At 35.5% G+C, this 22,685-nt stretch overlaps 1 pseudogene; it reads left to right on the forward strand.

Moving 5' to 3' along the window:
* Window positions 1-10,329: 10,329 nt before the first annotated feature.
* LOC124098965 (pumilio homolog 3-like) lies at window positions 10,330-17,667 on the forward strand (annotated as a pseudogene).
* The last annotated feature ends 5,018 nt before the right edge of the window (window positions 17,668-22,685 follow it).

Here is a 22,685-nt window from a genome sequence, read left to right on the forward strand (position 1 = left end):
AAGGGGCTGACAGTAATAGCCATATCCTCTGCATCAGGTGAGGATAACATGAGATGCCATACATAAAATGCTCAGCATAATGCCTAGTATGTAATAAGCACTCAACACTTGATAATTACAATAGCTGTTATTATGAATTCACCTTATTCTCCAGCCAGTCCTAGGTTGCATTCCAGATTTTGCTGGTTTTCAGTAACTCTAACTACTCAGATCCTCAATTTCATCACATATAAAATGGGGTAAGTATACCTCTTTAGTAAAAGGACTCAAATGAGAAAACATAAGCAAAATTTGTGTCTGAAATACAGAAGATATCCATAAGTATGCAATTATGTCACTGCAGAGGAACCCTCTATGGGATAACACTATAGAAGAAGAGAATAAGTTGTCAGCTTAGATTTCCTAAATGGTTTCCTATTGAATCTCTGCTCCCTGAGAATTCACAAGATGTTACAGTTACAGCTGTACCTCAAATGTGGTGTCTCTAGTCCCCAGTCCCAAGCTTTCATTTTGTTGATGGATGTTGGTATGCTAAGACATTTCATAAAACTGTTCACATTCTCAAAAATGAACTAATCATAATTTTTATAGTATCATCTTTAACTTGAGTCAGATATTGATATAAATTTTATGACCTTGATAAATTACTAGCTATGTGACATTCAGGGAGGAGATTTCTCTGGATCAGTTTTGACATCTGCAAGGAGAAATGGTGATATTGAAAACTTACTGAAGCTTATCAGTAATTAATTTTAATATGCATAAACTATGAAAAAGAACTCTTATTATTGTTGTTATTTCCATTTTACTGATGAGAAAACTGAAACAGGGAGAGGTTATGTAAATCATCTAATATTAATTTGCAGAAAAATCAATATTCAAATCCAGGTCTCTCAATTGCAAAAATGAAAATTCTACTGCACTCCATAGCCTCTTAATGCAACACCTATTATGTAGTAGGTAATCTATATTCATCATCCTTATAAGCTTGCAAGATTAAATAAGATATTACTTACACAGCGCCTGACATGGGCCCTGACATGAACGAGACATACAGAAATTGTAGTGCGTGTCATCACACTCCATCTTTTTTTCAGTGTTATTTACCAAAAAATAAAAAAAATAAAATAAAACATTCATCTTAACAGAATCTTTAAGTTTTGTACATTTCACATGGAAAGGAAGCCAAAATGACTTATTTTAAAACTGGTCAAATAATGATATTCAGCATTTTTATGTTGCAAAAAAGTTCATAAAATCATCTCTATCATTAAGAGGATCCCTTGAATCCCCTGAAATTGCATCCAAAATGTGTGTGTTTGGACAGCAGCTTCTTTTTTCTGGAAGTATATATTTTCTAACTTTTCTAACATTTGTGTAGGACTCATGATCCCAAATGCTTCAAAACAACCATAAAATAAACCAAATTTTTCTCAAGACTTGTTGTTTCAAATGCCTCCTCTTCACCCACTGATGAGAAACAGATACTCACTCTAGGGTATGGAGATGGGCAAATGCATGATACATGAAATTGCACAGATGGGATCACCAGTAATTTATTAGTCATATACTAACAGCTCAGTGGAGGACACTGCATACCATGCTGGGTCACACATGCTAGTCACTGTGGGAAGGAGGATTTATATTATCAAGAGGGAAGAATGCTCCCTGGTTACTATGGGAGAGTGTGATTGGTTTGTCTAGATAATTCTGTGAACTTCCAGGGAATTGCAACAAATTAATAAGAGATAGGCAGAAACTGATTGGCTTGGTTGATAAAGAAGATTGTTTGGATGGAAAAACTCACCTACAGGAACACAGTGGGGAAGGGAACTTGTGGTTATTCTATATGAAGCCATCCTGAATATGTCCAAAGGTCACGGCAGCATAAAATTTTGGTCTTTGATTTTAAGTCTTATTCCAGTTATAGGTTGGCAAGATGTTTTAACAGCATTTAAATCACACTTGATTTTTAAATGTGGAGCTCTTCTTTCAAAAGTTTACCCTGATTAAAATAATGAGATATTTGCACAGCACATGATTATTTTTCATAGGGGAAAAAATCAAAACAAGGTAATGTCTATCCTTGGGGAAATAAATTCTTATGCATTCTAATAATAGAATGATATACAGCTATGCACTTATAATGCAGAGGAATATGTAATGACATGTGTTAGTCAGCTTTTTGTCACTGTGACCAAAACAACCGACAAGAACAACTTGGAGGAGGAAAAGTTTATTTTGGACTCATGGTTTCAGAGGTTCAGTCAATGGTTGGCCAACTCCATAATTCTGGACCTGAGGTGAGGCAGAACATTGTGGCAGAAGGGCATGGTAGAGGAAGGCTGCTCAGTTCGTGGCAAGCAGGAAGTAGAGAGCATAAGGAGCCAGAGATAGGATCTATACCTCCCAAAGGCATGTCCCCAGTGACCTAGTTCCTCTAGCCATATCCTACCTGCCTACAGTTACCACACAATACAGTAATCCTCTCAAATTACTGATCCATAAATTGGATTAATCCACTAATTATGTTACATCTCTCATAATCTAATCATTTCAATTCTGAACATTCGTGCATTTCTGCATAAGCTTTTATAAAGGATATCTCATTTCCAAACCATAAAAATGTGAAACAATTCCCAGGTTTTAAACAGGTTTGGACAGTTTTTGAAGTAGGACATAAAAATTATTCCCATGTATAGAAAAATGTTACCAGTAATTATTTCTCCATGTTGGGTTAATGATGATTTTTAACTTTTTCATTTTGCTTGTGTACATTTCCCAAACACTTCTATAATAAATGTGTTACTTTTGTAATGATGAAAAAAATTCACCCATTCTACAAATGCATGTTTGACGTAACACAAAAACAACCATCAATTTTATGGTGGTAAACAAGTTGTGGGAGAGATAATATTATTTAAAAGGAATGTTAAACTGGTCATTAACTTTTGAAATGGGCCTGAAATATATGTTTTGCTGAGCTTAATAAATGTATGATCTTAGCACTAGAGTTCATTTAAACATATTAAATTCTATTCTGTCCTTACTTGACGCTAATTATATACTTAAATAATGCCCTGTCAGAGAGGCAGAATTCCTAGCTTTGAAAATGGAGGAATGGACCACAAGCCAAGGAAATGTGGGTGGCCTCTGAAAGCTGGAAAAGACAAGGAAACACTATTTTAAATCCATTAGAAAATTTAGAGGCTAGAGTTTCCAAAAAAGAATTTAGCACTGTAGACACCTTAAATTTAGCCCAGTAAGACCCATTTCAGCTTTCTAACCTATGGAACTGTAATGAAAATCTGTGTTACATAAGACACTAAGCTCATCGTAATTTGTTACAGCACCAGTCAACAAAGACTTCTATCATTTTTCTGATATCTTCCTTCCTACAACCCCCTTTCTCTTCCCAAATGATTCATAATCTCTATTAAAGGCTGGTAACTTGGGGAGAAAGATAGGGGAATGGCAGACATCACAGATCCCACTTTAATAGATTTCCTCTATGAAGATGCAAGGACTAAGAAAACATATTTTTAATCTTTTGCTTACTTAAATTAACTAGAAAAATATTGTGACAGATGGTGTCCCTCATGCTGCCTTAGCATCTTGGCATGTTCCATTTAATACTGCTCTATGTTTCCAACTCAGAGCAGAAAATTCAGTTACTGTAAGGGCACTGTGGTGTTTTCAACAACTTCAATTTTGTACTCTTTAACCGAAGAGGTAAGAAGATATAGTAGCAAGTTACAGGTGAGAAGCAGATGCACTTAAAAGTAATGTACTTTGAACAAATATAATGGACTCTTCATATCTAGGCCTTGAATCATTGCTTGGGGAAAGAATGAGGAGGAGAGGGCAGTATTGTGTATACTTTAGTTCCTATGCTTGCTCAGACATTTCTCTAGAGCCCATTCTACAAATTGTAGCAAATATATGAATTCTGCACATGGTTAATGTTCCTAAAACTGGTCAAATAACCAATTGTCCTCATTGCTATCACATTTTCTAATGTCTATCTTCTAATGTCAGTCTTGCTTTAGAAGCAAGATTGGAGATATGGTATGCATGTTTGTACCCTCTACAATTCACATGTTGAAATCCTAATCTCAAGGATTGATATTAGGAGGTAGGGCTTTGGGAGGTAATCAGATAGTATGGGTAGAGTCCTCATGGGTGGAATCAGTATTCCTATAAAAGAAACCCAAGACATCTCCTTTGCTATTTCCATAATATCAAGACACAGTGAATTATGAACCAGGAAGCAGGATATCACCAGACTCCAAATCTTTTGGTACCTTGATTTTAGATTTTACAGCCTCTAAAACGGTGAGAAGTATATTTGTATTTTTCATAAGTATGATGATAAATTTTGTGTATCAACATGATAAGACTAAGAAATGCCTGATACCTAGTAAAACATGATTTTGGGGTGTCTCAAAGGTGTTTCTTGGAAAGATTACCATCTCAATCAGTACACTAAGAAGATCCACCCTGACCAATGTGGGTGGGCATTATCCAATCTGTTGAGTTCCCAAATAAAATACAACTATAGAGGAAGGGGAAATTCTCTGCCCCTTTTCCTGATATGTAACATTCATCTGCTCCTCCTTTTGGATGTCAGAGCTGCTGCTGCTCAGGCCTTTCAACTCTGACATATCAGTTTACCCCAGATGACAGTTCTCAGGCCTTTGGAATCATATTGGAAATTACATAATAAGATACTCTGGTTCTGAAGCTTTTGAACTCAGACCAAATTGCACCATTAGCTTTCCTGGGTCCCTGGCTTGCAGACAGAAGATAGTAAGACATCTCAGTCTCTATAATAATACCAACCAATTCCTGTAACAAATCTCTCTCGCTCTCTCTCTCTCTCTCTCTCTCTCTCTCTCTCTCTCTCTCCACACACACACATACACACACATATACACCATTGGTTCTATTTATTTGGAGAACCCTGACTAATAAAATAAGCCACTCAATCTCAGTCTATGGTATTTTGTTATAGCAGCTTGTATAAAGACAACAAGAGATATCAGTTCCTTGTCAAAATATTCAAAAGATATTTTAAAAATCCACATATAACTACTACAAAATGATTTTTGTTTTGACCTGAATTGACAAGGTATTAACATGGTTCAGTCAAATTGTACAATTTAAGAATATTGGAGCTATCAGAGACTTTAGAAATCATTTGGCCAAATGCCTTCAACTCCCTGGGTAAGGAGATTGAGAGGAGACTTTCCATAGGTTATGCAGAAAGGAAAGGGAAAAACTGGAACTTGAGCCTGGACCTACTACATTCCTATGTTTTTCTCCTTCCTTAGGAAAAACACAGCACATTGTGAAAGTATTTTAATAAATATGAAATCTTCCCATAATCCCAACACCTACCACAACTACAGTACTTTTATTTTCCATGTATAGGCAAATTTTACATAATCATGACTGAAATATGCAGAGAATTCAATATCAGTTATGAAACATATTCAAAATAAGTATTTTTCCTCAAATGTAAAAACTGAAGTCAGTAAAAGTACTAAATGTAAATATGAGTGAATTTTTATATAATGTTGGGATGAAAGGATTCTAAATATGACAGCAAGGCTACAATAATGAAGGAAAATGGCATTATATTTTACAATATAAAATAGAATTTATTTAACATTAAAATAAAAATAATGCCTTTTCAACAGAAATGGAAAAGTAAAATTATGATTGAATGCCAGCTATATAAATCTTAACATCCAGTTTATTTTGTTGTAAATTTTGAGAAACCATACACATCAGGTAGAGCACTAATCTCCAGGATATACAAAGAACTCAAAAAAAACTTAACACTGAAAACAAACAACCCAATCAATAAATGGGCTAAGGAACTGAACAGATACTCGTCAAAAAGATATACAATCTATCAACAAATATATAAAAAGGTCAACATCTCTAGTAACTAGAGAAATACAAATCAAAACTAATATTCCATCTTACTCCAGTCAAAATGGCAATTATCAAGAAAACAAGCAACAAATAAATGTTGGCAAGGATGTGGGGGAAAAGGCTCACTCATACATTGCTGGTGAGACTACAAATTGGTGCAACCACTCTGGAAAGCAGTATGGAGATTCCTTAGAAAACTTGAAATGGAACCACTATTTGACCCAGCTATCCCATGCCTCAGTCTATACCCAAAAGGCTTAAAATCAGCATACTATAGTAAAGCAGCCACATCAATGTTCATAGAAACTCAATTCACAATAGTTAAACTGTGGAACCAACCTAGATGCCCTTCAATAGATGAATGGATAAAGAACCTGTGATTGATTATATATATATATATATACACACACACACACACACACACACACACACACACACAATGGTATATTATTCAGCATTAAAAGAGAATAAAATTATGGCATTTGCAGGTAAATTAATGGAGTTGGAGAGTATCATGCTAAGCCAAATAAACCAATCCCCCAAATCCAAAGGCCAAATGTTTTCTCTGATATGTGAATGCTGATCCATGAGGGGGAGGGCAAGGGAAGGGAGGAATGGAGGAAATTTGGATTGGGTGGAGGGGAGTGAGGGGAGGGGATGGGAAAGATGGTGGAATGAGATGGACATCATTACCCTAGGTACATATATGATTACCCTACATCATGTATAGCCAGAGAAATGAAAAGTTGTGCTCCATTTGTGTACAATGAATTGAAATGCATTCTGCTGTCATGTATAACTGATTAGAACAAATTAAAAAAAGAAAGTCTTAATTTGTAAAGATGAATAGTTGTATAAGTTAACAATTTTGTTTGTTTTTTTTTATTTGCTGTTTTAAAAGCCTGCTTTGCCAATCTAGAATATTTTTTAATTGATCCAGAAACTAGAAAAAAACAATAGTAGATAATTACTGTTTTGAAGTTAACTTATAAATAATATTTAACAAGAACTCAGACTCCCTACTTGCAGAAAGTTTACTTTGCTGAAAGTCAATGAATGGGTCCTCAGGCGATATAAATGTTCATTTTTTAATAGAAAAAATCATTTTTAAAAACCATACTCAATACTCTTGCATGTTTAGTCAGATTGTGCTGAAAATTCACATTCCTCTGTGGTTATCAAATTGTGGTTATCAATCCTTATCAAATGGTTCTTCAAAAAGAGCCAAATTTATTATTTTGATTTTGTATATTGAATATAATTCAACATCAGTTTCCATTTTGACACTTCATTTGCAGTCATAGACAGTAATTATTCAAATCCAGATTGTTAAATTGAGGGTTGTTCTGCTTATTATAAGTTTCACAAAAACATAAGTTAAAGCAACCATTTTGTATTTTTGTATTTGAGAGAGATTCATGTAATAGAGTTGTTTGTCAAAATGGTAGGGTTCATTTGTTTGGGGCCCAATATGATACATTCATACCTTTTACTCAGTACACTTCAGTGTGAAAAATAAATTCTGGAATCTAGTGTCCATATCATTATAAATGTCTGACAAATATCAAATTAAACTCAATGACTCATGAAAATAAAAAATGATATGCCATAATTTTACATAGTTTTGAAAGAAGTTCACAACTTGTTTGACAGTGGAAACACCTGTAAGGGAATAGAAAGAAAGAGCTGGAAGAAGTAGGGAAAGCCTCAGATCCTGATGCAGCTCTGATCTCTACGAAAAGGGAAATGAAGGCGAGTGAAATAAGAGGACTCAGAGACAGCACACTGTGCTAGGAAAGTTCTGACCAGACCCATGGGGAGTCTTGAGCCTCTTATCAGAGTAATCCTGAATCTTCCAGGCATAGGCCTGCCTTATTATTATGGCCATGCATAGTCATTGGTTGGGGAGATCCAGGGGAAGCATGGCTTTGGCATAAACTCAGTGATAGATTTCCAAGCACAACAGAAGGAGGTTTCAGTTCTTCTATCGGCAGAAACTCAGAAGCACATTTTTGTGACTGACAAGGTGATAGCATTTAAGAATACAGAGAAAATGGGGCCAGATCACATAGGTTCATGTAGCCCATTTTTATGACTTTGACTTTTATTTTTTGATGTGATTATACCATTGGAGAGTTTCAAGCAGAGGAACTATATGATTTGAATCAAATATTAATAGGAATATTATGTGATGTTAAGAATGGATTGAGGACCTGAAGGGGGAAAAGCTGGGAGATGAGTCAAAGGCTATTTAATTAATTCAAGAGATGACAATTGTTTGGTGCCTAAAGACATTTTGTATTGTTGTAACAGAATACTAGAGACTTAGTACTATATCAAGAAAATAAATTTATTTCACTCATGATTCTTGAAGATGGAAAGTCCAAGATCAAGGGTTAATATCTATCAAGGGCCTTCTTACTGTATCATGACAAAGAGAAAGGCATCAAATGGTTGAGAGGAAGAGGACTGTTTGCTTTTATACTAAACTCACTCGCAAGATAATGAACCCATTTCTACAAAAATGACTTAATTCCCTTCTGATATAATCACTTATTAAAGTTTCTACCTCTCAACACTGTGACACTGGGGATTAAGTTTTCCCAACACATGAACTTTGGGGACACATGGCAACCACAACACTTGAATTACAACTTTGGCAAAAGAGGTGATAAGAATGGATGGACTCTAGACATAATTTTAAATAAATCCAACACAATTTTAATGGATTTGATATTAAGTGTGAAAAACATATTAAGGATAATTCAAAATTTTTAGCCTTAGCAAATGAAAAAGTCAAGTTTCCACTAACAGAGATGGGGATGACCACAGGAGGAACAGGGACGAGGAGGAATTATCAGGCTTTCTGTTGGGAGAAGTTAAATTGAAAATGTTCAAATATTGTTAAATAAATTCCAAATTGGACATATGGGTCAGAGGAGAGATCTGGGCTGGATAGAGAATTTGGAAATTATGATTTAATAATCATTTAATAATCCAGCCCCCAGGCCATATAAACCTAGATGGCATCACCAAGGAGATTTAGATAGATAGGAGAAGGCTAAGAACTAAACCTGGGGTACCCAGCATCAAGAAGTTAGGAAGATGAGGAGGGACTAGCAAGGTACTGAAAAGAAGCAACCATTGAAGCTAAAAAAATGTAGTGAGGCAGAAGAGAATACCAGGAAAGGTTTTAAGTATGCCCAACCAAACCATGTCACATACTGCTATGCAATCAAATAATGAGCCTAAAATATTGACCATAGATTTAACAACCCTGGTGATCATAGAAAGAGCAATTTCAATGTGGATAGAAGCTTGAGTGAATAGAATTTAAAAGAAAATACTAGTAGAGGAATTGCAGAGAATGCAGAAAATTTTCTGAGGATTTTTTCTTCAAACAGGAGTTATAAAATTTGCTGGTAGCTGAAGGGAAATTTCTTCTCAAAAAAAAAAAGTGGGGAATCCTTTTCCATTTTCAATTAGGTAGCTTTATTTGAATGATGCTTCACATCAAGGGTCAGAAACCTTTTTCTATAAAGAGCTAAAATGTAAATATTTTCAGCTTTGTTGGCCATATAATCTCTGTCACAACTACTCAGCTCTGCCATTGCAGTACAAAAGTAGTCACAGACAATACAGAAATGAATAAGCATGGCTGTGTGTCAGTAAAATGGTATTCACAAAAACAGGTGGTAATATGGATTTGGCCCATGAGTTGTGGTTTGTTGACACCTGCTTCATACAATCTAGCACCAGTAACTATAATATCCAGTCTAAAAATATGTATTAAGTGCCTATAACAGGGCAGGTGACTATCTAATTGTTGTTAATTTATTATCAATGAGAAAGGCAGATGCTGTTCTTTCAAGAGCTCCCATCCTAGATTTAGTTGCATGATACATCCTTCTCTCCCTAAGCCTGGTACTTATTCCTACCACATCCATCCCCCAGGCCACATCCCACATTAGGCACATGGGCCCATGCTAGGGCAGCTTTTACCTTTACCAAGTGTAAGTGAAAAAAGCTTCTATTCCTACCCAGGTTTTCTTTTTCCTAAAAGAAGTTATTCTGTACTTTCACAAGGCAGCAACTTTTAAATGATAATTCTGCAACATGCTTTGCATTTTTAAGAAAATTATGAAAATGTGGCATTTTCTACCTCTTCTAGCCCCAGAGATTTTCACATTATATGAACACAGGCATCTGTCACTATATAAATGTGACAGCCCAGTTCATCGTCTTTTCTGGCTGACCTAACAGAGCATCTCATTTATCTCCTGTGGCAGCAGGTCCAGCTGTGTCTATGAAAACCACATTCATTGTATGCTTCTGGAGCAGCCTTCCTGTACTGACATGATCTCTGGGAGGTCACTCCATGTAGACATGGAGGAGAAAGGTAAGGCTATCTCTAATGTCCATTTAAACAGATATTACAGGTTTCAGTGTTGGTTATCACTGACCACTTCCCATGAGAATGGTCTCGCCTCCCTTCCCCCATCTTTCATAATTTCCAAAGGTTCCCAGTTATATCTTCTGATATCAAAAGAATATGTGGATGAGAAAGCTCTTTTAAAATAGCTAAGTTTTATAAAAGTTCAAGGTCAGAATCCAGAATGTAGCTATAAATTACAAATGTTTAAAAACTGATTCTAATCTTTTTTAGATTTAGAGGAAGAGGGGATGAGGAAAAAGAGGCTGTCATACAAAGGGGAGAATTTTGAAGTTGATTCTCCACTCTTATTACAGTATGGCCATAATAATCCCCTTAATGAATGATTTTTCTTTTCTTCAGATGTCAGAATGATAGTCCCACTTCCATTAAATAAGGTAACCATTGAAAATTGCCAGGACTATATAAGATATTCAGTGGATGATTTCTCTATCTTAAAAGCAATCAAGAAGTATTTGATGTATTGGTTGAAGTTACAGCTACCTGGTAAATCAAGAAGTCACTACTACATCTGTTGGTTCTAGAACTATGCCTGCATTTCTCCAATTCTTGCCAGTCAAAAGAATGTCTCACATACTGCCTCTCTCCTTCTTACTTCAGTTAAGTTCCATGTAAGTACATCTGATCAGCAAGATCTGAATTACATCCAGAACTTAAGCTTCAATAGAGGTTCCAGCTTTTACAGAACAGGAGAGGATACTTCAAAGAGACTGGATTAGCTGGTAAATTAGCCAGAACATGGTTTTCTGAGAACTTTATATGTGGTAAGCAGAATTTTGGCCTCCATGATATTCACCCACTGATGTCACATTTGTGTATATGTTATATTATATAGAAAAGGGGATCTTTCAGATGAACTCAAGATAGGGAGATTACGCTGGATTATCTGGGTGGGCCCAATGTAATATCATAAACCCTTAAAAGCAAAACAAGAAGCAGAACACTGTAGCAGAAGAATTCATTTAGATATTCAAAGCCTTAAGAGGACTCAATCACCTATTGCTTTCTGGAAGATGTGGGGAGTCACATGGAAACCATAATACAGAACTGAATTCTGCCAACAACATGAATGAGAGAGGAGGCTATCTCCACCCAAAAGCCTCAAGAGGGGCAAAATGTCTCAGACCAACCACAACCTTGATTTTGCCTGTAATACCCTGAGCAGGATGCTTACTTGAGACTACTTAAACTTCTGAAACCAATAGTGATAACAAAAAATTGATAATTTTTTAAGCTACTAAATACATTGCAACTGATTTTGACAATAGAAAATTGATGAATTCTTCATACCATTACTGAACTCAACCCCTTAGAATCATCTTTTACTCTTTTTTTCCAACCTCACACAATAAATTCACCATCAAGGACTTTTAATGCTCCCTAGGGGATTTGCCTCATATCCAGCCTTTATTACATCCATTCCTACTGGTCTGGCTTAAATATTATTTTATTTAGATTATTGGAACAGCCTTTTTATATGACCAGTAACTGGCAATACTTGTCAAACGGTTCCACAACCATCAATTATCTTAAATGTTGTCTTTGCACATTTCTGAATTTTTATATCCTTACATAAAGAATGGTTCACTTATAATTAAGAATAAGATCATCCAACTACTCTTCCAGGAAAACAAAAGAAAACTTATTCATTTATTTACTCATTAAATATTTCTCAAGTGTCTATAATGTACTAGACCCTAGAAACACAATGAGAGAGTTGTAGAGTCTGGCTAGTTATCCATTAAATCCATCTGCTCTTCTGGACACATGGACTCCATTTCCTACTCTCCTTGTAATTAAGTATGGCCTTATGACTGAATTCTCATTAATAGAATATGAGCAGAAATGCTATATGTCATTTCCAGGCCAGATCCTAAACAACTTTCCACAAGTTATTTTTCTTCCTTTTCTCCCTTCTGCCAACAGAAAAGCACAACATTAGAAATGTTGTGTTAAAGATTATGGAACATCAAGAAGACAGAAATTGGGATGCCCAAATCAACACTTGGAAAAATGACACCTGTCAATCAGAACTATGACTTTGGAAAGTAAGCAAATAATAAATTCCTACCATATTTAATTTGGATCAGTGTACATTATGGAACTTGTTGGTCATAGCAACTAGTTTTATGGTGTCAGCACTCAAGGAACATAAAATTCTAATTTTAAATAAGTATATGTGCTCCTTCACAATCTTACTCCAGGCTACTTTTCAGCTTTATCTCTTACCATTATTATGTACTCTCTATTCCTATCTCAATTGATACAACTGGCCCTTTTTAAACTTTATGTGTATTTGTACATATTGTTATTCCACCTAAAAAATGTAACCCCTTCCTTATATATTCCCAACTTCTGCTCCTTTATTCAAAATATGATTCAAACATTATCTCTTAAATTGTCACCTTTCTTTACCACCCCAGGCTAGGTTGTTTGGAATTTATATATATTTCAAAAGCTTATATGTATTGCCTTGTTGTTCATGGTATGTAGCAGATACAGTGATCTCAGAACAGTGATTCCTTCCTCACTGAATATTCAGTACCTGGTACATATTAGATAATCAATAAATATGGATGGATTGAATTTGCTATAAATCCTCATGAATGGATGTACCATCATGCTATTAATCACCATGCTTAACTTCATATAAACAACTTATATTCAATGTTATGTAAAATGCATAATGACCTTTATAGTACCCTGACTCCATAACCTTCTGACTCTGCAACCTGAACACATTCAATCACCACATGTCAATTCAACCAGACCTTTGACTCTGGGGCAAAACCTAATACCAGAGATACATATGCTAGGGTGCTTGCTCATTCTCCTGTGAGTTTCACAGTCACATTAATGCCCCAACATTTCTCTAAGTAGTCTACCTCATAACCATGAATTTGTATGACTTGGCATCCTGATGTTTACCTTGAATCTCAGTATATATTATAAGACAACTGGATTATAAGGAAAAATACTAAGTTTCTGATATTTTCCATATCTATCCAACAAATATATATATATACACATATATACACACACATATACATATATATACACACATATACACATATATACACACATATACACACACATATATATACACACACATATATACACACACATATACACACACACACATATGTGCTTATATTTCAGCCCTGTCAAACAATCATAGTGGTTCATTTGTATTTTTCCGCATAGAATTGTCTTCCAGGTTTAAGGTCTGTTATGTAGATGTTTGCAAGGTACATGCAGATAAATAGATTAGACCAGCACATTATGAGACAATACGTAATTGGTAAGAATTAGATTTAATAATTCCACTGTTTGACTAGTCATTGAAATTGAATTGCGTGTCCCATACACTGAATACATGATTAGTGATCCATAACATCCTTCAAGGAAGACCAATGTTAGATAGTATTAATGTTCCTAATAGTGTAGTATTTTTCTATGGTAATCATATATTAGTAATATTTATGATGCTCTCCATTAGCAGATTTTTTTAAGTAATACAATTATTGTCTGTTGTATTTTTTTATGAGAAAAGGAATTCTTTTCTTTTCTTTCTTTTTTTTTTTTTTTTTTTTTTTTGTACCAGGGATTGAACCCAGTGGCGCTTAACCACTGAGTCACATCCCCAGCCAATTTTTATATTTTATTTAGAGAAAGTTTTACTACATTCCTGAGGCTACCTTTGAACTCATGTTTTTCCTACCTCAGCCTCCAGAGCTGCTGGGAATACAGGTGTGTGCCACTGTGCCCGGCAATTCTCAGCTCTTAATGCTCCATAAATATTTGATATGTTAAAAATGACAAGTGAATAAAGAAGAACAAATGTTAGAAATCACCCAGAGTCTTTTGGCTTCCTAAAATAGTCTCTTGGTTTCTTAGTGATCTCTAAGAAATATAAAGCATTATCATTGATTATCAAGTAATTTATTTCTTATCTTCAAATGACACTTAATATTAAGATATTTACACTTAATTTGCAAGATGTATAGATACAGGAATAAGTAGTTCTCAATTGACTACTGCTTGTTTTGTTCATTCATTGGAAGGTTTGAGGTGTTAATGCTAGCCTAGGAACCATTATAAAGTTGTGGAATATTAACCCTGGAGGCTCAAAAAATTTGTTCATGAAATAAATAAATACTAAAGGAAAAATACTTTGTTCCAGGCCTGACTTGTGCCCTGGAGTTGCCCACAGCCTAAAGGAGGTGTAGACTAGGAGAAATTCAATAATAGAGACATAAACAGAGACCAGAGAAATGAAGGGAAGTGAAGAAAAGGGAGATCAGAGAAATCTTCAAAAAATACAGGAGAGAAAAAAAATAAACCATACAGAGCCTTAAACACTAAGAATAGAGCAAAGGGTATAAAAGACATATTTGCAAGCCCAAACTAGAAAATATGGATTTTAAAGTCTCTATGTAGGTCACTATTTTAATATATAGTTGCTATGATCATCACTAAACACCACTGAATCATATATGTAATAGCTAGTAAGCACCTTAGAGATTACCTAAAATCACAACCCTCTCCTCTTTTCATGTTTGCAAGCACTCCCAAAATTTCTCACTTAGCTATTTTTCCTCTTAGAATTTGTATCAAACTATAAATGTCTTCTTATTATTATGATAACTGTTTGTTGTTTGCCCTCACATGCCCAATTAGAATGTAAACCACATTGCCTGTTCTGTTTACTAACATATGCCAATTACCTACAATAGTGGCTGAGACATAGTTGCTACTCAGAATATATATATGTATACACACACATATATTATATTTTAGTTGTAGTTGGACACATACCTTTATTTTATTTATTTTGATGTGGTGCTGAGGATCGAACCCAGGGCCTCGCACATGCTACGCTAGTGCTCTACCACTGAACCACAACACCAGCCCCCTGAATATATTTTTTGAATGAATAAAAACCAACTAAAAGTCCCTGTTTTTATAATTAAGAAAGCTAAGGTTCTAAGAAGTTCATTGTTTTTTGGAAAGTCGCACAGCTTCTTGTCAGCACTCTGGCTAGAATTCAAGTTTAATCCACTTTGATACCATCATTCTAAGTAAAGGAATGAAAAAAATATACCTCTCTCCCTTTCTCCCCACACCCCACACTTTACATTTGAAAAGTAATAAGACTCAAAAAGTTCTTCCTTCCTAGAGAGCCCCTACACATCATTAATGCCTAGGTTAGGCAACTCTGCCTCAAACAAGAAACAGTCATTCATATGGTATAAAATGAAAAGCTTTCTAAGCATAGTAGTTATGGTTTGAATGGGTCTCCTAAACTTCATGTATTGGAAACTTAATGACAATGCAACAGTGTAGAGAGGTGGGACCTTTAAAAGAGGATAAGGTCATGAAGGATCTACATTCATGAATGGATTGATGTTAATATCATGGAAATGGAGTCAGGAATCAGTTAGGTGTGGTGGCCTCAGTCCCATGTGTGTGATTCTAATTCTTCAAAGACATTCACAAGAAAAGTTTTAAAGGATGGTGGACCTAATATCACATCTAGGAATTTTGAGAAAAGTGCTGTAAAACCTGGGGAAAGGGTGTGAATCAGTTCAAGAACAAGAAACAAGGAGACCAAGGACTGAGGAACAAATTCCACAGGCAAGTAAATTCAACAAGAAAATTCTAGCCTGATAGTGAAAATGATGAATCAGCAGCCAAGAAACCAAAAATAGGATGACTTCAAAAAGAAGAAGAAAGAACAAGCAGAGCAAGCAATTCAGTGACAAAACCAACACCATATCATTGTTTGAGCAAAGAAGATTTGTGAGATCTTATATAGAAAAGATTATGACAAAGGAAAAAAAAAGAGTGAAGTTGATGATTAACTTGCATAAGTTGATTCAAGGGAAAATTAAAACTATTGCATTTGTGCATGATTCAACTTGTGTGATCCAATGTTCCTTTCAGTATAATAGAAAGCAGGTCTTTGAAGAATTGTGAGATGATTTGGTTGAATTAAGTAAAGCCAAATATTCCAGAAATATTGTTAAGAAATTTCACATGTATGTGGGTAAACCACACATTGCATAGTAATCAGATGCTTTAAAAGCCACATGAGGAAAATGCTGTGGCATGCAGAAGCCTCTGCCATCCTGGAGTACACATACAATGACAAAGCCATTTCGAAGCAGAGGAACATGATGATGGAGGAGCTCTACAGGAACACATTTCAGCTTTATAAGACAGCAGATCTCCCAACTCTGGACAAAATATTAGATGTATAGTCAGAAAAAGTAGAGTTCATTATGGATGAAGTGAAACAGATTCTAACTCCAAAGGCTCAAAAGGACACTGTGATTAAGCACTTATTGTTCCATAAAGTATTCTTGGACATTTTTTTTTTAATTTATGCACCCCCAAAACTCAGATCAGAACTGATTGAAGTCATCTGTGAAGTGTGGCATACAAGGCACACATGACGGCATAGGAGTGGTCATACACACCCAAGGACAGGAAAATAATGAAGACTTATGTAGAAAAGGTGGCTGATGGCCAATACTCTCATTAGGTTTTACTGGCAGCATTTGATTGATCTGCTTCACAAACTTAATATCATCAATACAATCATCTCAGAAACATCAATTCCTTCCTGAACATAGAAAATGACAGATTTGGAGGAAGGTCCTGATGCATTTACTGAGTCCCAGAGATCCTGCATATACATTTTGAGAAATCATTGAAGTTCTGCAAAAAGGAGTCAGAAATGCTCATAGTAAGAAAGACACAGAGATCCACTATTATTAGCTCTTAGAATCCATTTCTCCAGCTTTGTTAAGCTACCTGCAAGAACACGCTGAAGAGGTGGTGCTAGATAAGTCTGCCTATATGTCAATGTCCAACTTTCTGGGATCTGCTACTGGAGACATTCAACCTGCCATGAATACCATCACCAGTTTCTCAGCAGCAGAACTACACCTTGGTGGCTACAATGGAGAGTTTCATGTTGCAGGACATTTACTCCTGAAGTGGTTAATAGAGCAATATAAAAAAAGATGAAAGAAAATGGAATGATGTTTTACAAAATACTAGTAGAACACGTTGGTATAAAGAACCTGAGGTCCTGGTCTATTGTAAACTGAGGTGCCATTATTGTTTCCAGCTTTCTGACATTTCTGACCAAGGACTTGTAAACAAAGTCACATTTGGAATGAAAAGTCTGAATTCCACATTGGAAGAAAAGCAAAAACATCAGCAAAGGAATAGAAACTCTACTTGAAAAACTGACTGCATAAGTGGAAACAGTGGAGAGAATGATAAAATCATTTTTTCCCATTCTCTGTTCTCTTCCCAGCCCAGAAAAGAGGGGCAAGGGTCCACCATTGGTAATTTGAGAGTTCTGTACATGTGTTTCTTGTTTGTACAAGGATCTGTTTATATAAAATTGTTTCTAAAAAATACTGGGGGTGCTGGGGTTGTGGCTCATCAGTAGAGTGCTCACCTAGCATGTTCGAAGCACTGGGTTCAATCCTCAGCACCACATAAAAATAAATAAAATAAAGGTATTGTGTCCAACTACAACTAAAAAATATTTTAAAAAATATCATGGGAATAGGTTCATTATCTCAAGAATGAGTTTATTATAAAATTAGCTTGACTGGGGCTGGGGTTGTGGCTCAGTGGTAGAGCGCTTGCCTTGCATGTGCGAGACCCTGGGTTTGATCCTCACCATCACATAAAAATAAATAAGTGAAATAAAGGTATTGTGTCCAACTACAACTAAAAAATAAATATTTTAAAAAAATTAGTTTGACTACCTCATGCCCTCACTCTTTTGCTCATGTGATACAACCTATCATTTTAAGACCCCCAAATTAAGTCCTTATCAGATGCTATTCCTCATTCTTGAATTTCCCAGCCTCTAGGACTATGAGCTAAATAAATTTCTATTACCTAGCCTCTCTTATTCTGTTACAGGTTTGCCAAAGACACTAAGAAAGCAGTCAATACCATTTTCAGAAAAAAGAAATGTATGCTTAGAAGCAGTTCAAGTAGTGTGTAGTAAAATCTGCCTTCTCCAGCTCCAGTTAGCTACTGTGTCATGGGTCAGGTGGCTAAGCAACGTGTTATCCAGGCAACTTGAAAAATACATTTCCCTGATTTGGTGCACTGAACTCAGATCCCCCAAAGAATCTGTGGCTTTCTTTCAAGGTTAAGAACAAGAATTTGTTTGACATTTTTGCTAATGATTTGTAGAAAAACACTCTATAAATCAGAGCTAGAAACATCTCCTAATCCAATTGTCACAGGGATAATGTCACAAATTCTCTTCGTTAAACCAATTTCCTGACTCTTCCTGGTATAATTAGCTCTGGGTCTTCTATGGAGAGTTAGCTTTCTAATTGTGGCAATTCTAAGTACATCAAAATGCATTCACACCTGGGGTTTACTGCTTTACCTGAGTTGCTTTTGCATCTGTTACACAGAAATAAAGCCACCTATTTCCTGTACACATTAGGTAAAAAGGAAGTGATATTTTTAGAATAGAAGCAGTAGAGATAATTCAGTTAAGATTTCTCCTTTACATGTGAGTTAGCAATATAATCTCTGGCCCCCAAAAGGGATTACATCTTCCCAAATACTGCTGCGTGTGCTGATGGAGGATTGGTTTGGATAATTGGGGCAAAACAAAGGAAAAACAACAGAAACACTAAGACATCAGAAATTAGGGCAAACACAGCCCATTCCTTTCTGAGGACCTCAACCCAAAAGCCGATTTCAGAATGCATATGACCTCAATCCATGTTTTTTAGCGGTACTAAGTGACGGAAAACATCCACACCAGAGGCAAGTGGTCACACACCAACACTATGATGTTTAGAGTCAGTAAAGGCACAATCAACCCTATCCCAGTATGCAGACACAGTTTTAGGGGATTTAACAATTATTCCAGCCCTCCCTCCTTTGAGAATGAAGAGAAAAAAGGGAATTTTCCACCATGCTGGTGTGCCCAGCCTGGAAGAATAGACCTAACCATGGAGAGACTGTCTGAGGCAACAGCCCTGTTCAATCCTGTGTGTCACTTGCTAAATGGCCTCAGAAAGGCCCTTCTGCAGCATGGGCAATGGGAACATTATTTTTTCATCAGGATTCTCAGATTTTATTAATTCCCCAGGCCAAAACAATATTCTAAGTCCAGTTAATAATCATTTATTTATGTATGGTCCCACAAACACAGATAACTACAATCTTTTACACACACCAATATTACACTTGATACATAAAAACCATTTTGAAAAGTCTAAAATCTGACTACTTTTTACCACCTCCACTGATATTACCTGGTTTAGGTCATCATCATTTTTCATCTGGATTATCATAATAATCTCCTAATGGGTTCCCCCACTTCTGCACTTGCCCCCATTACTGTTCATTCTCAAAACAGTAACCCCAGTGATCCTTTCAAAACTGAAGTTAGATTTAACTACTCTCTTCTATTCAAAATCCTCCTGTGGCTCCCCATCTCACTATGGCCTACAAAGCTCTTCATCATGTGGATACTCCAATACTCCTTTATCTCATTTTCTGTTGCTCTCCCCCTGTGTCCTTTATTCCACAAATATTGGCTTTCTTGCTGTTGCTTGATCATACAAGGTTATGTTCCTGCTTTTAAGCCTTTGTTCTAGCTGTTTGTAGTAATAATTTTGAATGTCCTCTCTGTGTCAGGGGTCTATACCATCTGAAGTTCACAGATTCACTAGTAGGAATTGTAACTTAATAGCAGTTTATAGTCACCACTAAGATTTTTTTTTACAATAAAAGATACAGACCAAAACTAGCAGAAAAAGAATATGGCATTGATGGAGTCTGGTGAAGTCCAGTACAGATCTCTGATGTCCTTCCTTTCCAAGACAACACAGGACAGGCTTTTCCTCTGGCTGAAAACTACAGAAACAAATGTGGGAGGACCAAGCCAAGGGAAACCCACTTGAGCCCCAGGGTCTGAGGTTTTCATGGGGGTAGATTGGTCACAGACACATTTTGCTAGCAATAAAAAATGGTGACTGAAATTCAGGACCCCAACAATTAAACCAGGTGCACATCATCAATTTTGATGCTTTGCAAAGCAATAATCGTGACAAGCTGGCATGATATGATTCATTTCTCTGGCATGATATGATTCATTTCTCTAGGTGTACACCACAAAACAGCCAATACATCAGTGATATAAAGAACATGCTGAGGGCTATCTTCCCAGGGATTCACTAAAAGTAAATTGAAGATACTTGAAGACATTCAAGGAATGAACAAGATCTACTGTGTTAACTCTTCATACTCTCTAATCTCACCATGTTTTCCTACAGTAGAATATATTTCCCTGCTGCTGGTAACCATTAGTACTTATTTACGTTTCAAGAGAGAAAATACCTGAAAGAATTGTGGGAGTGGCTATTGGCTATATAAACAAAAGTAGGTATGTTTGTCAGAACCTCATAAATTAGGATTGTTTCTTGCTATAGCAGAAGCTGACTAATATATCATTCTTCCCCAGATACCTCTTAGTTTATTTTCTCACCTCCTCCAATTTTTACTCAAATCTCACATACTCCATAAGATCTACACTGATCACTTTTTAATATTATAACTAATCCCAATAACCTTCCTTCAAATTTCTAATCTCTTCAGATGTTTTACTTTTTCCTTAGCAAGTATCACCTCCTGATATTTAATTCGTTCATTCATTTCGTTTCCTTCTCTGCTGCTTGCCCCCTGATACCCCAACTCTGTCTAGAATTTAAACTCCAAGAAGGCTGGAATATCTGTTTGCCTTGTTCACTAATGTATTCAAAGCACCTTCAATAGTGCCTAGGACACAGTGAGTGCCCAAGAAATATGTAATATTTATTGAATGAAGTATATAGGACTGTCAGGTATTATTATCCTTATTTTCAAATAAGGAAAGTGAGGAACAGAGAAAATGATTCAAGCAAGTCATTTATTAAGTGCATAGAGTTGTGCCTAAAACCAGTCAGTAGAATGACTTCAGCTGCAACTACATAAGAAACAAATATTAATATACAAAATTAAATTGAAAATAATTGTAATATCTAAGATATGACCCTATCTGTATTAAAGACTGCAAGAGTCTACCAAGTTAAAGGTCTTTAACATTAAAAGGAAGGACATTTCCTGTCTTATCCCTCCAATTCAAACGTCTTTAGAATTAGAAGGAAAATACACATCATGGTAACAATACTTAACACCCATATAGCCCATACTATGAGCCAGAGACTATTCATACATAGTTACAAACTTAATTCTCATAACAAACATATGAAATGTTTTCTAGTATTATTCACATTTTTCACATTAGGAAACTGAGACATGGGAATTTAAGCTTCTTGTCCAAGATCACCCAGTTAATGAGTAGTCAACCCAAGATTTGAACCTAGGAAATCTGATTCCAGAGTACATGAATGGGCACTGAGCATTACAAAATATCTTAAAGAAGCAGAGAATTAAAAGTGATCAACTTGGATTTGCATTGGTGAACCTCTTTGAGAAACAAAAATATTGGGTGATATGCTTTGGGGGACTCATTCCCTTTAAAGCAGAATTAGGTGAAATACAGTGACTATACCATAAGGTCTCACACTGATAGCATGGATGGTACAAAGACCTGGCCAACATCTCCTATAATAAGTAACCAGAGGATCTGGAACAGTAAGCTCTTTTCTTTAGTAACTACAGACTTTTAAATATAGGAAGATTTATAATTAAGAAAATAGAAGTTTGAATCATACCATATTATATTTTTGTACATATTTGATAGATATGTACTTAAGAGAATTTGACCTTTTAGAATGGCAACTGTATAACTCCACTTTAAAAATTGGAACTAAATAATTATATTTATCATTTTAAGTGGAATTTTACTGCATCTTTTAACACTATTAGAATATGTTAAAAAAAACTTTTGTTCATTGTATATATATAAATTTAATTTATTATATGAATTATTTAATACTCTGGAGGCTTTGTTTATTATCAGACAATTAAAAGACTTAAGAAAGGAATATTAGTACTATAAATTAAATGTCCAAGGGCAGTTTAAAATATCTGAAGGTATGTAATTAACTAAGTTGGTAAATAGGACCATATATTAAAGTCCTTTGAATGATTGTTAAAAATATATTTTGGTTTAAAATAGAATAGTGAGATCTGTACACAGAACACAAAAGTGAAGGAAAACCACGTTTGGGGTTTGCTAACTATAATAATTTGAATATCAATACTTAAAACCTTCAAAATT

This window comes from Marmota monax, unplaced genomic scaffold, assembly GCF_021218885.2.
Source record: "Marmota monax isolate L192 unplaced genomic scaffold, Marmota_monax_Labrador192_F-V1.1 WCK01_AAM20220418_F8-fsc00379, whole genome shotgun sequence".
In the NCBI taxonomy this organism is placed as follows: Eukaryota; Metazoa; Chordata; class Mammalia; order Rodentia; family Sciuridae; genus Marmota; species Marmota monax.